We start from the raw sequence: 14,938 nt of genomic DNA on the forward strand, positions 1-14,938 counted from the left end.
TTTATAACACCCACCCATTCACTAATTGAACATGTTCTGACCCCAGAAATGAATGATGATTCCTATAGTCACAAAACATTAAGGAATTTAAATGATTCAATAAAGGCACAATAAAGCTAAAGCCTCCCTTTCCATCCGCCCGTCTGTCCGTCCATCTCTCCCCACTAAATATTCTACATATTCAATTAGTGAATGGGTGGGTGTTATAAATCATCACCATATTTTGGTCCCAAAGTCCTGGGGCTTGAGTGAGCCTATGTTTCATTTTTAAATTCATTTGTTGGTGTAACTGGCTGGGTCAGCATTTATTACCTGTCTGTAGTTGCCCTTGGGAAGGTGGTAATGAGCTGCCTTTTGAACTGTTGCAGTCCACTTGATGGTACACACTGCTGCTACTGAGCGTCTGTGGTGAAGGGAATGAATGCTTGTGGATGCGGTGCCTATCAAATGGGCTACACTGTACTAAATGCTGTCAAGCTTCTTTATAGTTGTTAATTTGCACTCATCCAGGCAAATGAAGTTAATTTGTCCTGTTTTTTTGTTCACAGGATATATCTGGGCACTATTTGGGTGTGTGGTATGTTCTGGAACACAGATCTTCAGTGGTATGACTGGGATGTTATCAGGGCCCACCACTTTTGCAGTATCCAGTGCATCCAGCCACTTCTTGATATCATGTGGAGTGAATTGAATTTGCTGAAGACACCTCTAATGTGAGGCACCTCATGATATGGACTGTTGTGAGTCGTTCTGCCTTGTTTTTTGTAATGATGTGCTGGGTTCCCCCATCATTGAGGACAGGGATATTTGTGAAACCTCTTTCTCCAATGAGTTACTGAATTATGCACCTGATCTGATTTGTTCACTGTGATATTATGAATTCCTTGTGAGGGTGATATCACAGACAGTATTTCCCACTGTATGCCTCTTCAATTTCAGGTTAGGCAGGACCATTCCCAGAATGTTGAGACACCCGTGATGGTGGGAAATGAATTGGAAGGAAGAAATTTTAACCTATTCCACTTATTGAGAAACTGATAGCAATGGATCAAAAGCCAATTTGACAGCATTTCCCTCACACAGAATTTCACTCTCTGCTGACCTGAATGGACAGTTATACAGAGTCATGTATCAAAATGCCATGCAACCTGACTCTATCAATTTCCTGCCAAGCAAATTAGTTTAAAAATAATCTTGTTAGGTTTGACAAAAGCTGGAATTCTGCCCATGTGTAAATGGGACTTCCAGTGAAGTTTACATGATTGAAGTAGGACAGTACAAGGGATATTCTGACTCTGTAATTGACACTTAAGATAACACAATCTGATTGCTTTTGGCTGCAGTTGAAACTACAAGAGAAATCATGGGGCATTCAGGAGCCATTTTGTAAGACTGATTGTGCCGAATCTGACATTGTCTTGGCTAAGTATCATTTGCATCAAGTTTTTGGAGGTTTTTCACCATGCGGTCTAACAAAAGTTTTTTGTGTTTCCTCCCAAATTCATCTCATCAACTGCTCGCTCTGCCCCTATGGCATTCCTCTAATGGCCCAACTTACCACGTGCCACATCCAGACCAACTTGCCACTCAACAAGTCAGGTATCCCTTGTGCCTATGCCATCTTTAAAAAGACCACTGTGCACCCAGAGAAGCAATTGGCACTTTCCCTCACTGGTAACATAAGAGCAAAGTGGCCACAAAGTCACATTGCTCACAGCATGTGGCCAGTATGGCTGACACTTTCTTGCAAATGTAATCCCATTTCCTCACTCAACTTGCTGTTTAACCACCCAGGCACATAACTGATTGCCCTTAGCTACAGCCCTCTCTAATCTGTCCTCAGTGCCCACTATAGATCCATATCGAGTCATTATCCAGGAGGGGTACTCACATCATAGGCAAGCTATTGGACAATTCCAAAATGAGCTTTTATTTACAATCAGTAAAAGTCAACACAAACAAATAAAGTCTGCAGTTCACTCCCACAATGCAAATAAAATGGTGATATGAGGACTATCAACTATTTGTCAGTCCACAATGGTTTGCTGTGCTCAGCTCTCATTTATTGGAACTAGGTGTCAATCTAGACCTGAAAATGTGTTGCTGGAAAAGCGCAGCAGGTCAGGCAGCATCCAAGGAACAGGAAATTCGACGTTTCGGGCATAAGCCCTTCATCAGCCCTTCCTGATGAAGGGCTTATGCCCGAAACATCGAATTTCCTGTTCCTTGGATGCTGCCTGATCTGCTGCGCTTTTCCAGAAACACATTTTCAGCTCTGATCTCCAGCATCTGCAGACCTCACTTTCTCCTCGCCAATCTAGACCTGTCCGGCTTCTAGCGACCAACAAACTGCGCAAGAACTTTTTCCTTCCAAATGTCTTTGTTCTCCTCTTCGGACAACTGCTCCCATTTACCCAGCTCCACAGCATCTATCACAACACCTCATTGCCTGGTTTTGATGTGTAGAACACAGTGTACCATGATGATGCAGCCCTTTCTGTCCATACTACACTGGAGAGACCCTTCCAAGCAGTGGAACTGGACCTTCAGCAACCTTCTCCACCAAAGCACCGGTTACAGCATGTGCACCAACTTGATGAAGGCACTGTGCTGTCTGAGTGACCAACAGCTTACATTGAAAAGGGAGTCTGCTGCACACTGACCCATTCCCATCCCTGACTCACATCAACCATTCAATTTATCACTGCATTCGGTGGAGTCCATCTGAACCCGAAGCTAGTTTGTTCCAAATGCATTGCAAATGGGTGAAGAAAAAATTATAAATGAAATGTAGTTGAAATTATGCAAAAGTGTGTATCATGTATTTGCTCCTTCGGTATCCTAGAGCCCAACAGACCTAGACACTAAATTCACCCAACTTCGTCATTGTTCCAGTTATTTTCCACTTGCATTTTGTAATTAGAGAATGGCAAGTGATGGCAGGGAACACAGCTTGCTGTGGACCAGTCAACACTAGGCTGTGCCAGGTCCTTGAGGTACTAACCTCTCACCCCACCCCTGCCCCACAGAGTCTCCATTGGCCCTTTCACATCACTCTAACCCGGCAGCACATTTCCACCCATTGGTCTTGGGTAGAGACTTATCACATTGATCCTTTCCTTAACTTTCCTCCTTGCCCCTTGAGTTCTGACATTTGTTATGGACCAAGCCAGTCCCCTCAAAATACTTCAAGAAAGTAGCCCAGTCCCTAACTTTTGCCATTTGATTTAAGCACGTGTACAGTAGATATTCCAGGAGAGAATCAGCTGGAGAGACTACATAGTTTTAAACAAAACAGAATTTATTTATAAGATTACTGAATGAAACACAAAGAATGGAAAATAGAACACTGAAATAACGTATCCTACCGAACACAACAGGCTATCCCGACTTAATGATGCTGTTCCAAAATACTTGCAACAATCCCAGTAAACACCCATTGGCACAAAAGGTTTGAAGGTAGAGAGGAAAGAGAGTGGCAGCTTCTTCACACACACACACACACACACACACACACACACTGCTGCTGAACTGCCAGAGCTGGTGAACTGGCCACTTGCCTTTCATTACACAAGTTTTATTTTAAACTTGAAAGTTTTCTGCCTGAGGCAGTATCTGTTAGCTGTAAACAACTGGGCCTTAAAATCTATCCAATTCTTAAACTTTTCAGAGTCTTGGCCATTTGCAACCTCACTGAAAAAAATCAAGGACGACATCAGCTTGTCCGAATGAGCAGCCTCATCACACATTATACTTAATGCTGCCCACTCTGCTCCTCTACAATCCCTCTGTGGAAGCCACTGTGATGATCACTCTTAATCACTCCCCTCCCAGAGACAACCGTACTATTCCACTTGCCCCCTCCTAGACTTCTCACATGATTAGTTCTCAGGTACCTTAACAGCCAAGGGCTGGAAACAAGACACAGAAAAGTGATCGGATCTCTATCAATTTCAGAGCTATCTCTCTGTTCTTTGCAATAAGCCACTTTAAACCTGAAAAAAAACCAGTTTTTCTTTCCTGAAGTAGTTACTGTAAGCTGTAACTTTTTATCATTAAATCAGAGAACTTTTTAAAGTCAACTAACCACTCTGTGCCTCTTGCAAACCAATTTGAAAAATGAAAGCTGAGAAGAGTCCTGATTAGCAAGAGCCTACTCAACAGATCTTGAGAATAAAGAAGTACTGAACTGTTTCCCAGTTTTTCCCTTCATACTTTCATGTATGTATGTGTAAAATGGTATGTTTATAGTGGATTACAGTTTTAATTAGTATTGTTATATGTTGACAATTTATGATGGTTTACCTGTAGCTAGAATCTTATTACTTGTAATAGATAATAATTCTTGTTAAAGTACAGAAACCTGATCCATGCTTTCTAAAAATCAGATGTATTAGGGAACATTTATGCATTTTTTAAAAATGCTTTAACTTTTGAGACAACTCTGGGAATAATGGAGCTTGATTTCCAGTGTGGTACCTCAATGACACCTGACATTGTTCCCTTTCCCATCATTCCTGTTTTCTCTGTATCGTTGAATTTCAGTAGTCAAGGAAATAAACTGTCAGCCCTTCTAGTTCATCAAAGATGCAGACAGTCTACATTCATATCATTATCAGCTTACACATCCAGCAATGTGCATTGTAAAAACATTTTCCACTGACCGGTCAGGAAAATTTCCAACTCTTGGAGTTTGCTATAAATTTCCATTCCGGCAAATTCTGGGTTTTTGCTGCACTTGACACATTTAAGATTGTTAGTTTCAGTTTACTGGAAATACATTCAAATCAGCAATTGCATCACTAGATTTAAAAATCTATTCACCTAGAAAAGTAATTATTATATTTAATATCCAGAACAAATTACAACTAACTGATAAAACATTGGTGAGAGATAATCACGTAAATATATTCTGATCAAACATTCATGCTGATTTATTTATCCACAATACATACTTAGATGCAGAAGATACTAGTTCTACTTGCCAGACAAAAACTGTTTGCTCAGTACCTCGTCTCAAAAGAACTGAATAAGAAGTGGTACAATCTTAACATAACCAAATAATTAAATAATGAATTATCAAACATCAAAATAACAAAAGCTCAAGCATTATTGTGGATCATTTGGGCTGAAAGAAATGCATTGGTATCTTTGAATTATTTTTTCTCAGAGATGTCTCTTCAATCAAGCAAAGAGAGTAAGCCAACAAGAAGAGTGTCATTGCCAACTTGCAGTAAGACACACAAAGAGTAATTTTGCAAATTTCACCTGTGGGAGGCAGCACATAATTTCCCAACTATTAATCTTACAAAGGCTTGATTCCAGTTCAATGAAAAGTGTGGAAGGGTGTGCCAAAGGTTTCCGTAAAGATTTGTAACTCAGGTTCCAGTTGTCATAGTTGTGGGTATGTTCACCGAGATGGGAAGTTGATTTGCAGATGTTTCATCCCCTCTCTACGTGACACCTTCAGTGCTTAGGAGCCTCCTGTGAAACGCTGCTGTACTGTGTCTTCTGAAATGTATTTGGTTTCGTTCCTGCTACTTCTGGTTGCTGGTTCCGGTTGTTTGTTGTAGTGGTCGGTATATTGGGTCTAGGTCTATGTGCTTGTTGATAGACCAAGATCCAATATATCGCCCATTACAACGATCAACCGGAACTGGCAACTGGAAATAGCAGAAATGAAACCAAATAAATTTCAGAAGACGCAGTACAGCAGAGCTTCTGAAGATGTCACCTAGACAGGGGACAAAATGTCTGTAAATCAGTTTCCCAGCTCGGCAAACATACCCATAACTACAATGGGGTGTGACAAAAGCAGGGTAGCCAGAGTACTCAAAAGCAATTAGAGATGGTCCATAAGCATTAGCTATAGCGTATTGAGATACAAGTATAGAATAACCTTTATTGTCATGTATATACAATGACTGTAGTGGAAAGTTTATATATCGCCAATTACAGCGTCGATTAGTGATGTCCATGTAAATAGTGATGTTACTCGGACAGAAATCAGTAAATCAGAAAGAGAAACATGTGATGCAGGCTCGAGAACACTATACTAGAGAGGCATACACGTATAGTGCTGTGCCTGAATGCACTTTGCATTGCCAGGGTACATGTGAGCTCCAGCAAACAGGAGTCACAAGGCTCAACTCCACTGTCAGGCACCTGAGTTACAAGGAACAAATAGAGAAACATAGCATTTTCAGCCCTGACAGAAACGATTTCAGAAGTGATGCTAAAGTGAACATAAAAGTGATCTCTTAATATTACTGAAAGTGGTGATGGAAGAACAGTTCCATAACGGCATGAAATAAGGATTGATTCCTGGAAATTCTACTGTTCACGGAATCACTAATGTCAGGAATAACTTCGAACTAAAACTGTGGAAGCAAAGCCTAACAATTGCCATTTAAAGTAATTTATTTGCTCTTGTTGTGGTAAACACTGACACAAATTCGTCAGACCAGATGGGTTGTTTATTTTAACTCCCACGCTGAATTTTTCTGGAATATAGTGAAGCACTAGGTAGTCAGAGAGTGACCTCTAGAGTTAGAATGATGAATTATATTGGTAAATGAAGAAAAAAATAATTTAGATACACGCTCCACAGAGATTTATTGACCATTTGAACATCTGACCACAAAATGGAACGAGGCTTATGAAACAAACAATGTTACTAATAAAGCCATAAAATATTGGGAATACACAGAATACAAAACAAAATTACAGATTATTGATTTCAGTTGGTCCTTCAACAGAACATTATGATCAGAAAAATTCTGATGGAAGCTCATAAACAGATACCTAACATACAGAATTGTGAACTGGCAAAGCAGTAATGAACTTTTCTCAACTGCTTTTCTTAAGCTAGGCATGAAGGAAATACCAAAGGTGTAGTGCCATATTTATATTCAGAAAGTTCTGACGAAAGATTTATATTCTGTCTTAATTTTCTTTTCAGATGTTGACTAATCTGCTGGAGAGTCGTAGTCATACTGAACAGTGTGTTTGTTTGAGACTTTCAGAATTTTATTTTCTTTCACTTACTTTGTGTCTGACTTAGAGATCTGAGATTTACTAACTGAGCCAAAGCTGATTTTTAGCATTAATATACAAATGTGAAAGTCATTTCTCTCAGATTATCCACCATAACTTTGATTCAAAATAGGTGTAAAGTAAAAAAATGTATAAATATTGCAATGAAATGTTTATGGAAAAAACTCATGAAATAGATACAAAAGTTGATTAAAAAAGCCAAGAAAGAATATATTAAAGTTAAAAATATAAAATATTCTGCAGGCCTGTCAACAATAAAAGAAGTATTGAGAAAAGATTGGGCTTCAGAAGGTAAATCAACAAATGATACTGAATAGTTATTTAGCCTCAGATTTTATTGAAGAAGGAAGCTTCGATAGTACAAGGGCTGGTGAGTTAATACAAACAAATAGAGAAACATGGAATCTTCAGCTCTGACAGAAAAAAATTCAAAAGTGATTTTAAAGTGAACATAAAAGTGATCTCTTAAAATTACTTATAAGTGGCGATAGAAGAACAGTTTCAAACTAGAAAGGCAGGAAATTGGATTGATTTCTGGAAATTCTACTATTCACTGAATCACCAATGTCAAGAATAACTTTCAGCTAAAGCTGCGGAAGCAAACTCAAGAATTGTTATTTGCTCTTGTTGTGGTAAACACTGACACATTCGTCAGTGGTGGGGAAGCTGTTGGAGATGATACTTTCAGATAGGATTTATTTACATTTGGATGATAATGGACTTGTTAGTGATAGGCAGCAGGGGTTTGTGCAGTGAAGGTCATGTCTCACCAACTTGACTGAGTTTTTGGAGGAGGTGCCAGAAAGATTGATGAGGGAAAAGCCCTGGATGTTGTGTACATGGGTTCTAATAAGGCACTTGATAAGGTACCTCTTGATAGGTTGATACAAAAGGTAGATTCTCATAGGATACGGAATGAGCTGGCTAGATCGTTATAGAACTGGCTTGATCATGGAAGACAGAGAGAGCAGGGTGCTTTTCAGAATGAAGAACAGTTAATAGTGGTAATCGCAGGGATCAGTGCTGTTTTTTGTACACACAAATGATCTGGAGGAAAATACAGGTGGTTTGATTAGTAAGTTTGCAGATAACAACAAAATTGGCAAGTTACAAATAGTGAGAAGGATTGTCAAAGGATGCAGCAGGATATAGATAGATTATAGATTTGGGCAGAGAAATGGCAGATAGAGTTTACTTCATACAAATGCAAGGTGATGTTTTTTAGAAGATCAAACTCAGGTGCAATGAAAGTAATAAATTGCAGAACTGTTAGGAGCATTGGCAAGCAGAGAGATCTGGGTGTCCAGGTCCATAGATCCCTGGAAGTGGCAACAGAGATGGATAAGGTGGTCAAGAAGGCATATGACATGCTTGCCTTCATTGGAAGGGGCATCAAATATAAAAGTTGGCAAGTTATTTTACATCTGTACAAAACTTTAGTTGGGCCACATTAGGAATATTGCATTCTTTTCTGGTCACCACACGAGCAGAGGATTACGGATGCTTTGGAGAGGGTGCAGATAAGGGTTACCAGAAAGTTGCCTGGTTTGGAGGATTTTAGGTATGAAGAGAGGTTGGATAAACTTGGATTGTTTTCACTGGAAAGATGGGGGCTGAGGGGAAACCTGATACCGATAGGTGAAGATAGGGTGGTTAGACTTTTTCACAGGGTGGAAAGGTCAACTACAAATGGCACAGGTTCAAGGTGAAGGGGGAGATTTTAGGGGAGAAGTGCAGGGAAACTTATTCACACAAAGGGTGGGGGGTGCCTGGAACACACTGCCAGTGGGGGTGGTGAAAACAGATACTTTAGCAACGTTTAAGGTGTATCTTGATAGGCACATGAACAGGAGGCAAACAGATGGGTAGAAACTGTGCATGGGCAATAAATGCTGAGTCTAAATTATTGTGTTATTGTATTGTATATTGATATGGAGCAATCAGCTCAACACAATGGTAGTAGAAAAATAGAATCTTTGCTCAAAGATTACATAACATAATTTACAGACATGTAGGAAGTGGTTAACTAGAAAAGTAAAAGGTAATATCAAATATAAAGAAATAGCATATTTTTGTGCAAACACAGGTGGCAGGTCAGAAGATTGGACAAGGTGTAACAACAGTAAAGAAGGACATAAACTTTAATAAGAAGGTTGGTGTTAGAGGCACAAGACAATGCTCGCCAGAAATATCAAACTGGAATAGTGAGAGTAAATATATAACGATAAAAGTTAACAATATGACTGCTATCCTAACAAAAAGTGAGTCTGAGAATTGATAATGAAAATTAAAGCAATAGCAAATGAATTGAACAGGTATTTTGGATCAGTCATCAATACAGAGGACAACAGTAACACCCCAGGAATAATTGGGAATTATAAAACAGGAATGGACTTGGGAAAATGGCAATTACTAGATAAATGGTACTGAGTAAATTGTTGGAACTTTATTAACAAGTGCCTGGTTTCTGATGGAATACATCCCAGTGTTGTTAAAGAAGTGGATTGTGAGATATTTGATGTATTGTTCTTAATAGTCCAAAATTGTGCTAGATTTGGGGAAGGTCCCATTAGATTGGAACATAGAAAATGTAACTCCTATAGTCAAAAATGGGCAGAGACGGAAAACCAAAAATTACAGACCTTTATTTAGTTGTTAATATGTCTACAGAATATTTTACTTCTAAAGGGGCCAGTAACTCTTCAACTATTCACAATTTAATTATCTCACTTGGACGTTAGAATGGAAGGTATGGTTGCCAAATTATCTGTTGATATAAAGATAGGACAGTAAATTATGAAAAGGACGGAAGAAAACTACAAAAAAAAATATAGTTAAGTGAGCGGTGAAAGATTGGAGAATGGAGTATAATGTGGGAAAAGGTGAAATTGTCCATTTGGCAAGAAGAATTAAAACGAGGCATGTTATCTAAATAGTGATGATTGCAGAGCTCTGAGGTGCAGAGATATAGGAATCCTAGTGCACAAATTGCAAAAGACTAGCATGGAGAAACAGAATATAATTAGAAAACTAATACAATAATGTCATCAGTTGTGAAGGAACGAAACACAGAGGTTGTACTTTAGTTGTGCAGAGCACAGGTAAAACCACATCTGGAGGAGTGCATACTGTATTGGTCACCTTACAAATGAAGGATATAAATGCACTGGGAGCAATTCAGAGAAGCTTTGCCAGAATTTTGTCTTGAATTTTGTCTGCCAATCAGAAAACATGAGGAAATGTTGGACCGATTTGGCTTGTATCTGTCAGAGTCAGAACATTTAAAATCCTGAGGGATCTTCATGGGGTAATGTGGAGAGTTTGTTTCTTTTTGAGGGAAAATCTAGAATTTGGGGTTACGATTTAAAAATGAAGGGATGTCCACTTATAATAGAAGATTATCTCAAAAGATTGTCTTTGGAACTCTCTTCCTCAAAAGGAGGTAGAAGCAGAGTCCTTAAATTGTTTTAAAGCAAATTTGAATAAATTGTTGGTAAGTAAGGGATTGAAAGGTTGTCAATGGAATGTGAATCTGAGATTAAAATCAGGATAGCCAAGATCTTATAAAATAGCAGAGCAAGGTTAATGGGCCAAATGGTGTACTTGTGCTCTTTGTTTGTATATTTGTATTATAACAAAAATAGAATGGAATTTTATCAGGAAGACCATTTTCAATCAACTTTATTGAAGTCTTTGAAAACACTAATTATCATTTTCATAATGCACCACATGTTAATAGTGTGAATGTGATGTGCATGCATTTGGATGACATTTTTGCAGATGCCACGTGAGAAAAAGACAAAGATGAGTGCAGTCAGGGCCAAGAATATGCAATAAATTTAAATATTGATAACTGGACGAAGGAAGATTAAATGAAGTGAATAAACAAAATTTAATTGTACAGAACATAGAAATACAACATTAAGGAGACCTCTCGTTCAAGGAGAAAGTTGTGTCAGTTACCTCAGTTGGCCAGTTAGTTAAGATTAGAGCGGTGCTGGGAAAGCAGAGCAGGTCAGGCAGCATTGGAGGAGCAGGAAAATCAACGTTTCGGGCAAAAGCCCTGCATCAAGAATGAGGCCTTTTATTTATACACATCAAAATGCATATTGAATTTATTGATGCGTGGATGGAGGGGGATGAAGGTAAGGCCTTTGCTGAAGACTGATCATTCATCCTCAGTGAGCAGGAGGTCTGGGGGACTGGTGAAAACTCGGCAGGTCTGGGAGCTAGGACCTGGTATAGGTGTGGAGCTGGGAGTGGGGGCGGAGCCTCTAATTGGAGTGGGAGCGGTGATAGGTGGAATGGGGGTGGATTCATTAGCAGGGGTGATGTTACCCTCAGGGTTCTGGGGGGCTGTGATGGTAACAGTGCAATCTGTGGGGGGCATTTTGGCAGTATGCAGGTGAGTGGCATTGGTGGGGGCGGAAGTGGTGGCGATGACGGCAGTGGGGGGGAAGGGGTGGAAGTTGCTGAATGTGTGACGTCAGCGATGACGTGAGGGGCAGAAGTGATGTCACACGTGGTGCATGTGAAAATGTTAGTGGCGGAAGTGGCTGCAGAAGCAGCCGTGATGGGGGCAGAAGTGATGTCATCGATCGCTGTGGGGATGGTGACTGTACTGGCCTCGTGGCTAATGGCATCCAAGCAGTTCCAGAGAGCGGGGAAGCTTCTGGAATGTTTGAGGAGTGCTGATTATGGAGGTAGGTATAGAAAAGTTTGTTGTACTTACAGTTTTTGATATTTGAGACGGTGTAGAAATACTGTTTGTTGAGAGTATGAATTCTTCTTAGGATAAAGTACAGAAGGGGTCCTTTGCAGCTCTGAGAGGGTGTGGCCCTCAGTTGAGGCATAGCTAACTGTAGAGAGGTTCGGTGGCGGCGCTTGGCTGTGAGCGTGGAGCAGAGGATCCTGAAGGAGAACCGTAGCTGGTGGTTTTGAATTTGTTGTCTGTACTGGTTGTCCTGTTTGGATCCACACTGTGCTGGTTTGAATGTAGGCCAGAGTCCATGTGGGATCAGTTGGTTGCAGAGACAAGCTCTGAGTAAGCAGATATGGCTGTGGTAGCGAGTGTGTTTCAAGACATGGTTGAAGAGCTTCAGGGCAGAGGAGATGATCTGGGGGTTTGCAATGCAGAATGATGTCCACTGCTTGGGCTCAATTCCCACTCTGGCTAAGGTTACTATGAACAGCTCCCACCAACTTCTCCCTGTGCCTGAGATGTGGTGAGCCTCAGGTTAGACAACCACAAATTGGCTCCCTCTAATGAGAGAGTGGCCCTCTAGACTGCTAACACTGTGGCAACTTTACCTTTCACCTTGGTCATGATACAAAAGGGACATTAGCAACATGAATACAAAATTGGCTGAGTGGTAGAAACCAGGGAATAATGGCCATTGGATATTTTTCAGGCCGGTGAAAAGTTTGTAGTGGACCTCCACAAATTTGGTAATTGAGACCAATGCTTTTCCTGATATATCCTAATTATCTGTGTCTTGGTGTGCAGGGACAATTTCCCAAGTTTTCAGTTGACATGAAGCTTGAAAAGATTGTAAACTGTGAATATAGCGTGCAACTCCAAATGTTGGTGGTGTGTGCACATAGGTAGTGAGTGAGGTTCAATGCAGAGGTGCCGGCGGAAGTGTGAGGTGATGCCTTTTAGTCATAAGAATATCGAAAGTCAACATAAATTAGGTGATACAATTTTAAAAGGTGTAGAGGAACAGCAGGACCTGGGTGTATGTGTGCTCAGATCATTGAAATTGGCAAGACAAGTGGAGACAGCAGGAAATAAAGTGCACAATGTTTTCAGTTTTATTAAAAGGGTCATAGTGTTCAAGAGTAAGGAGGTGATGATGAACACTTTTTCAACTTTAGCTGGAGTATTGTGTATATATGTGAGCATCCCATTATCAGAAAGATGCAAATGCATTTGAGTGCAAAAGTCATTAACGAGAATGATTCCAGGAATGAGAACCTTCAGGCATGAGGACATGTTGAAGATGTTAGTACTATTCTCCCTGCAGAGAAAACAGAGAGAAGATTTATTTAAGAGGGGCAGAGCACATAGGATGAAGCTGTTTTGTTTGCAAAAGAAACCAGAAAGAGAGGGAATGGATTTAAAGCAATATGCAAATGAAGCAAGGATGATGTTAAGGAAAACTCATTCTCACGATTAATTGGGATATCACAAAATCTCTGCAGTGTTGAAGTAGGCCAATCAGCACACTAAGTCCATTCCTATGCTTCAAAAAGCATCCCACCCAGACCTACGCCTCTACCCTCTCCCTGTAACCCTGCATTTCCTGTTGGTGGTCCATGGTGGAAACCCATGCAGGTATGGGGAGAATCTGCAAATTCTGCATAGACAGTCACCAAGAGTGGAATTAAACTTGGGTTCCTGGTGCCATGGGGCAGCAGTGTTAACCACTGAGCCACTGTGTTGCTCTGCCTGAAATGTGGAATGCACTGTCTGTAAATATGGTTCAATTGAGGAATCCAAGAAGGCATTGGATGGTTATTTGGATAGTGATGGTGTGCAGGAAAATGAGAAAAAGACCGGAAATTGACACTACATAACAGACCGGTGCAGGCACATTGGGCCAATTGGCCAACTTCTATTATGCAGTCATGGAGATACACAGCACGGACACAGACCTTTTGGTCCAACCAGTCTATGCCAACCAGATAGCCTCAATAAATCTAGTCCTATTTGGTGCATATCTCTCTAAACCCTTCCTAATCATATACCCCTCCAGGTGCCTTTCAAATGTTGTAATTATACCATCCTCTACCACTTCCTCTGGCACTTACTATCCTCTGCATGAAAACGTTGTCACTTAGGTCCCTTTTAAATCTTTTCCCTCTCACCTTAAACCTATGCCCTCCAGTTTTGGACTCTCCAAACCCAGGGAACAGCTCTTGTCTATTTATCATATCCACGCCCTTCATGATTTGATAAACCTTGATAAGGTCACCTCTGAGCCTCTAACGCTCCAGGGAATATAGCACCAGTCTATTCAGCCTCTGCCTACATCTCAAACCCTGCAACGTCTTGCAGCATCCTTGTAAATCTTTTCTGAACCCTTTCAAGTTTCACAATATCATTCCTACAGCAGGGAGACCAGAATTGCCCAGAGTATTCCAATAGTGGCTGAACCAATATGTTGAAAAGTGGCAACACAACCTCCCAACTCCTATACTCAATGCACTGATCAATAAAGGCAAGCGTACCAAATGCCTTCTTCACTGTCCTTTCTACTTGCGACTCCTCCTTCAATGAACTATAAACCTGTACTCTAAGGTTTCTGTTCAGCAACACTCCCCAGGAGCTTACCATTAAGCGTGTAAGTGCTGCCCTGATTGGTCTTTCCAAAATGCAGTGCCTCACATTTCTTAATAATTCTGTATGCATTTCCACAGGTAGAGATCAAAACTGCACACAGTACCGATGAAAGGTCGCTGGACTTGAAACATTAGCTCTACTTTCTATCGACAGATGTTGCCAGAACTGCTGAGTTTCTCTAACCATTTGTGTTTTTGTTGTAGACACGTGTGGCTATAGTGTTCAAGTGTGAATATGTACCTCTATCACATGACGTTACTTTTTTGATTCATTACCGTGACAAGGGTGTCACTGGCAAAACCAGTATTCATTGCCCATCCCTAATTGCCCTGAAGGCAGTTAAGAGTCAACCACGTTACTATGGGTCTGCAGTCACATGGAGGCTAGACCAGGTAAGGATGGTAGTTTCCTTCCCTAAAGGACATCAGTGAACCAGATGGGTTTTTCAGACAATCAACAATAAGTTTTGTGGTCATCATTAGTCTCTTAATTCCAGGTTTTTTAAAAAATTCAAATTCCACCATCCCAGGTCCCCAG

This window comes from Hemiscyllium ocellatum, chromosome 1 (assembly GCF_020745735.1).
Source record: "Hemiscyllium ocellatum isolate sHemOce1 chromosome 1, sHemOce1.pat.X.cur, whole genome shotgun sequence".
In the NCBI taxonomy this organism is placed as follows: domain Eukaryota; kingdom Metazoa; phylum Chordata; class Chondrichthyes; order Orectolobiformes; family Hemiscylliidae; genus Hemiscyllium; species Hemiscyllium ocellatum.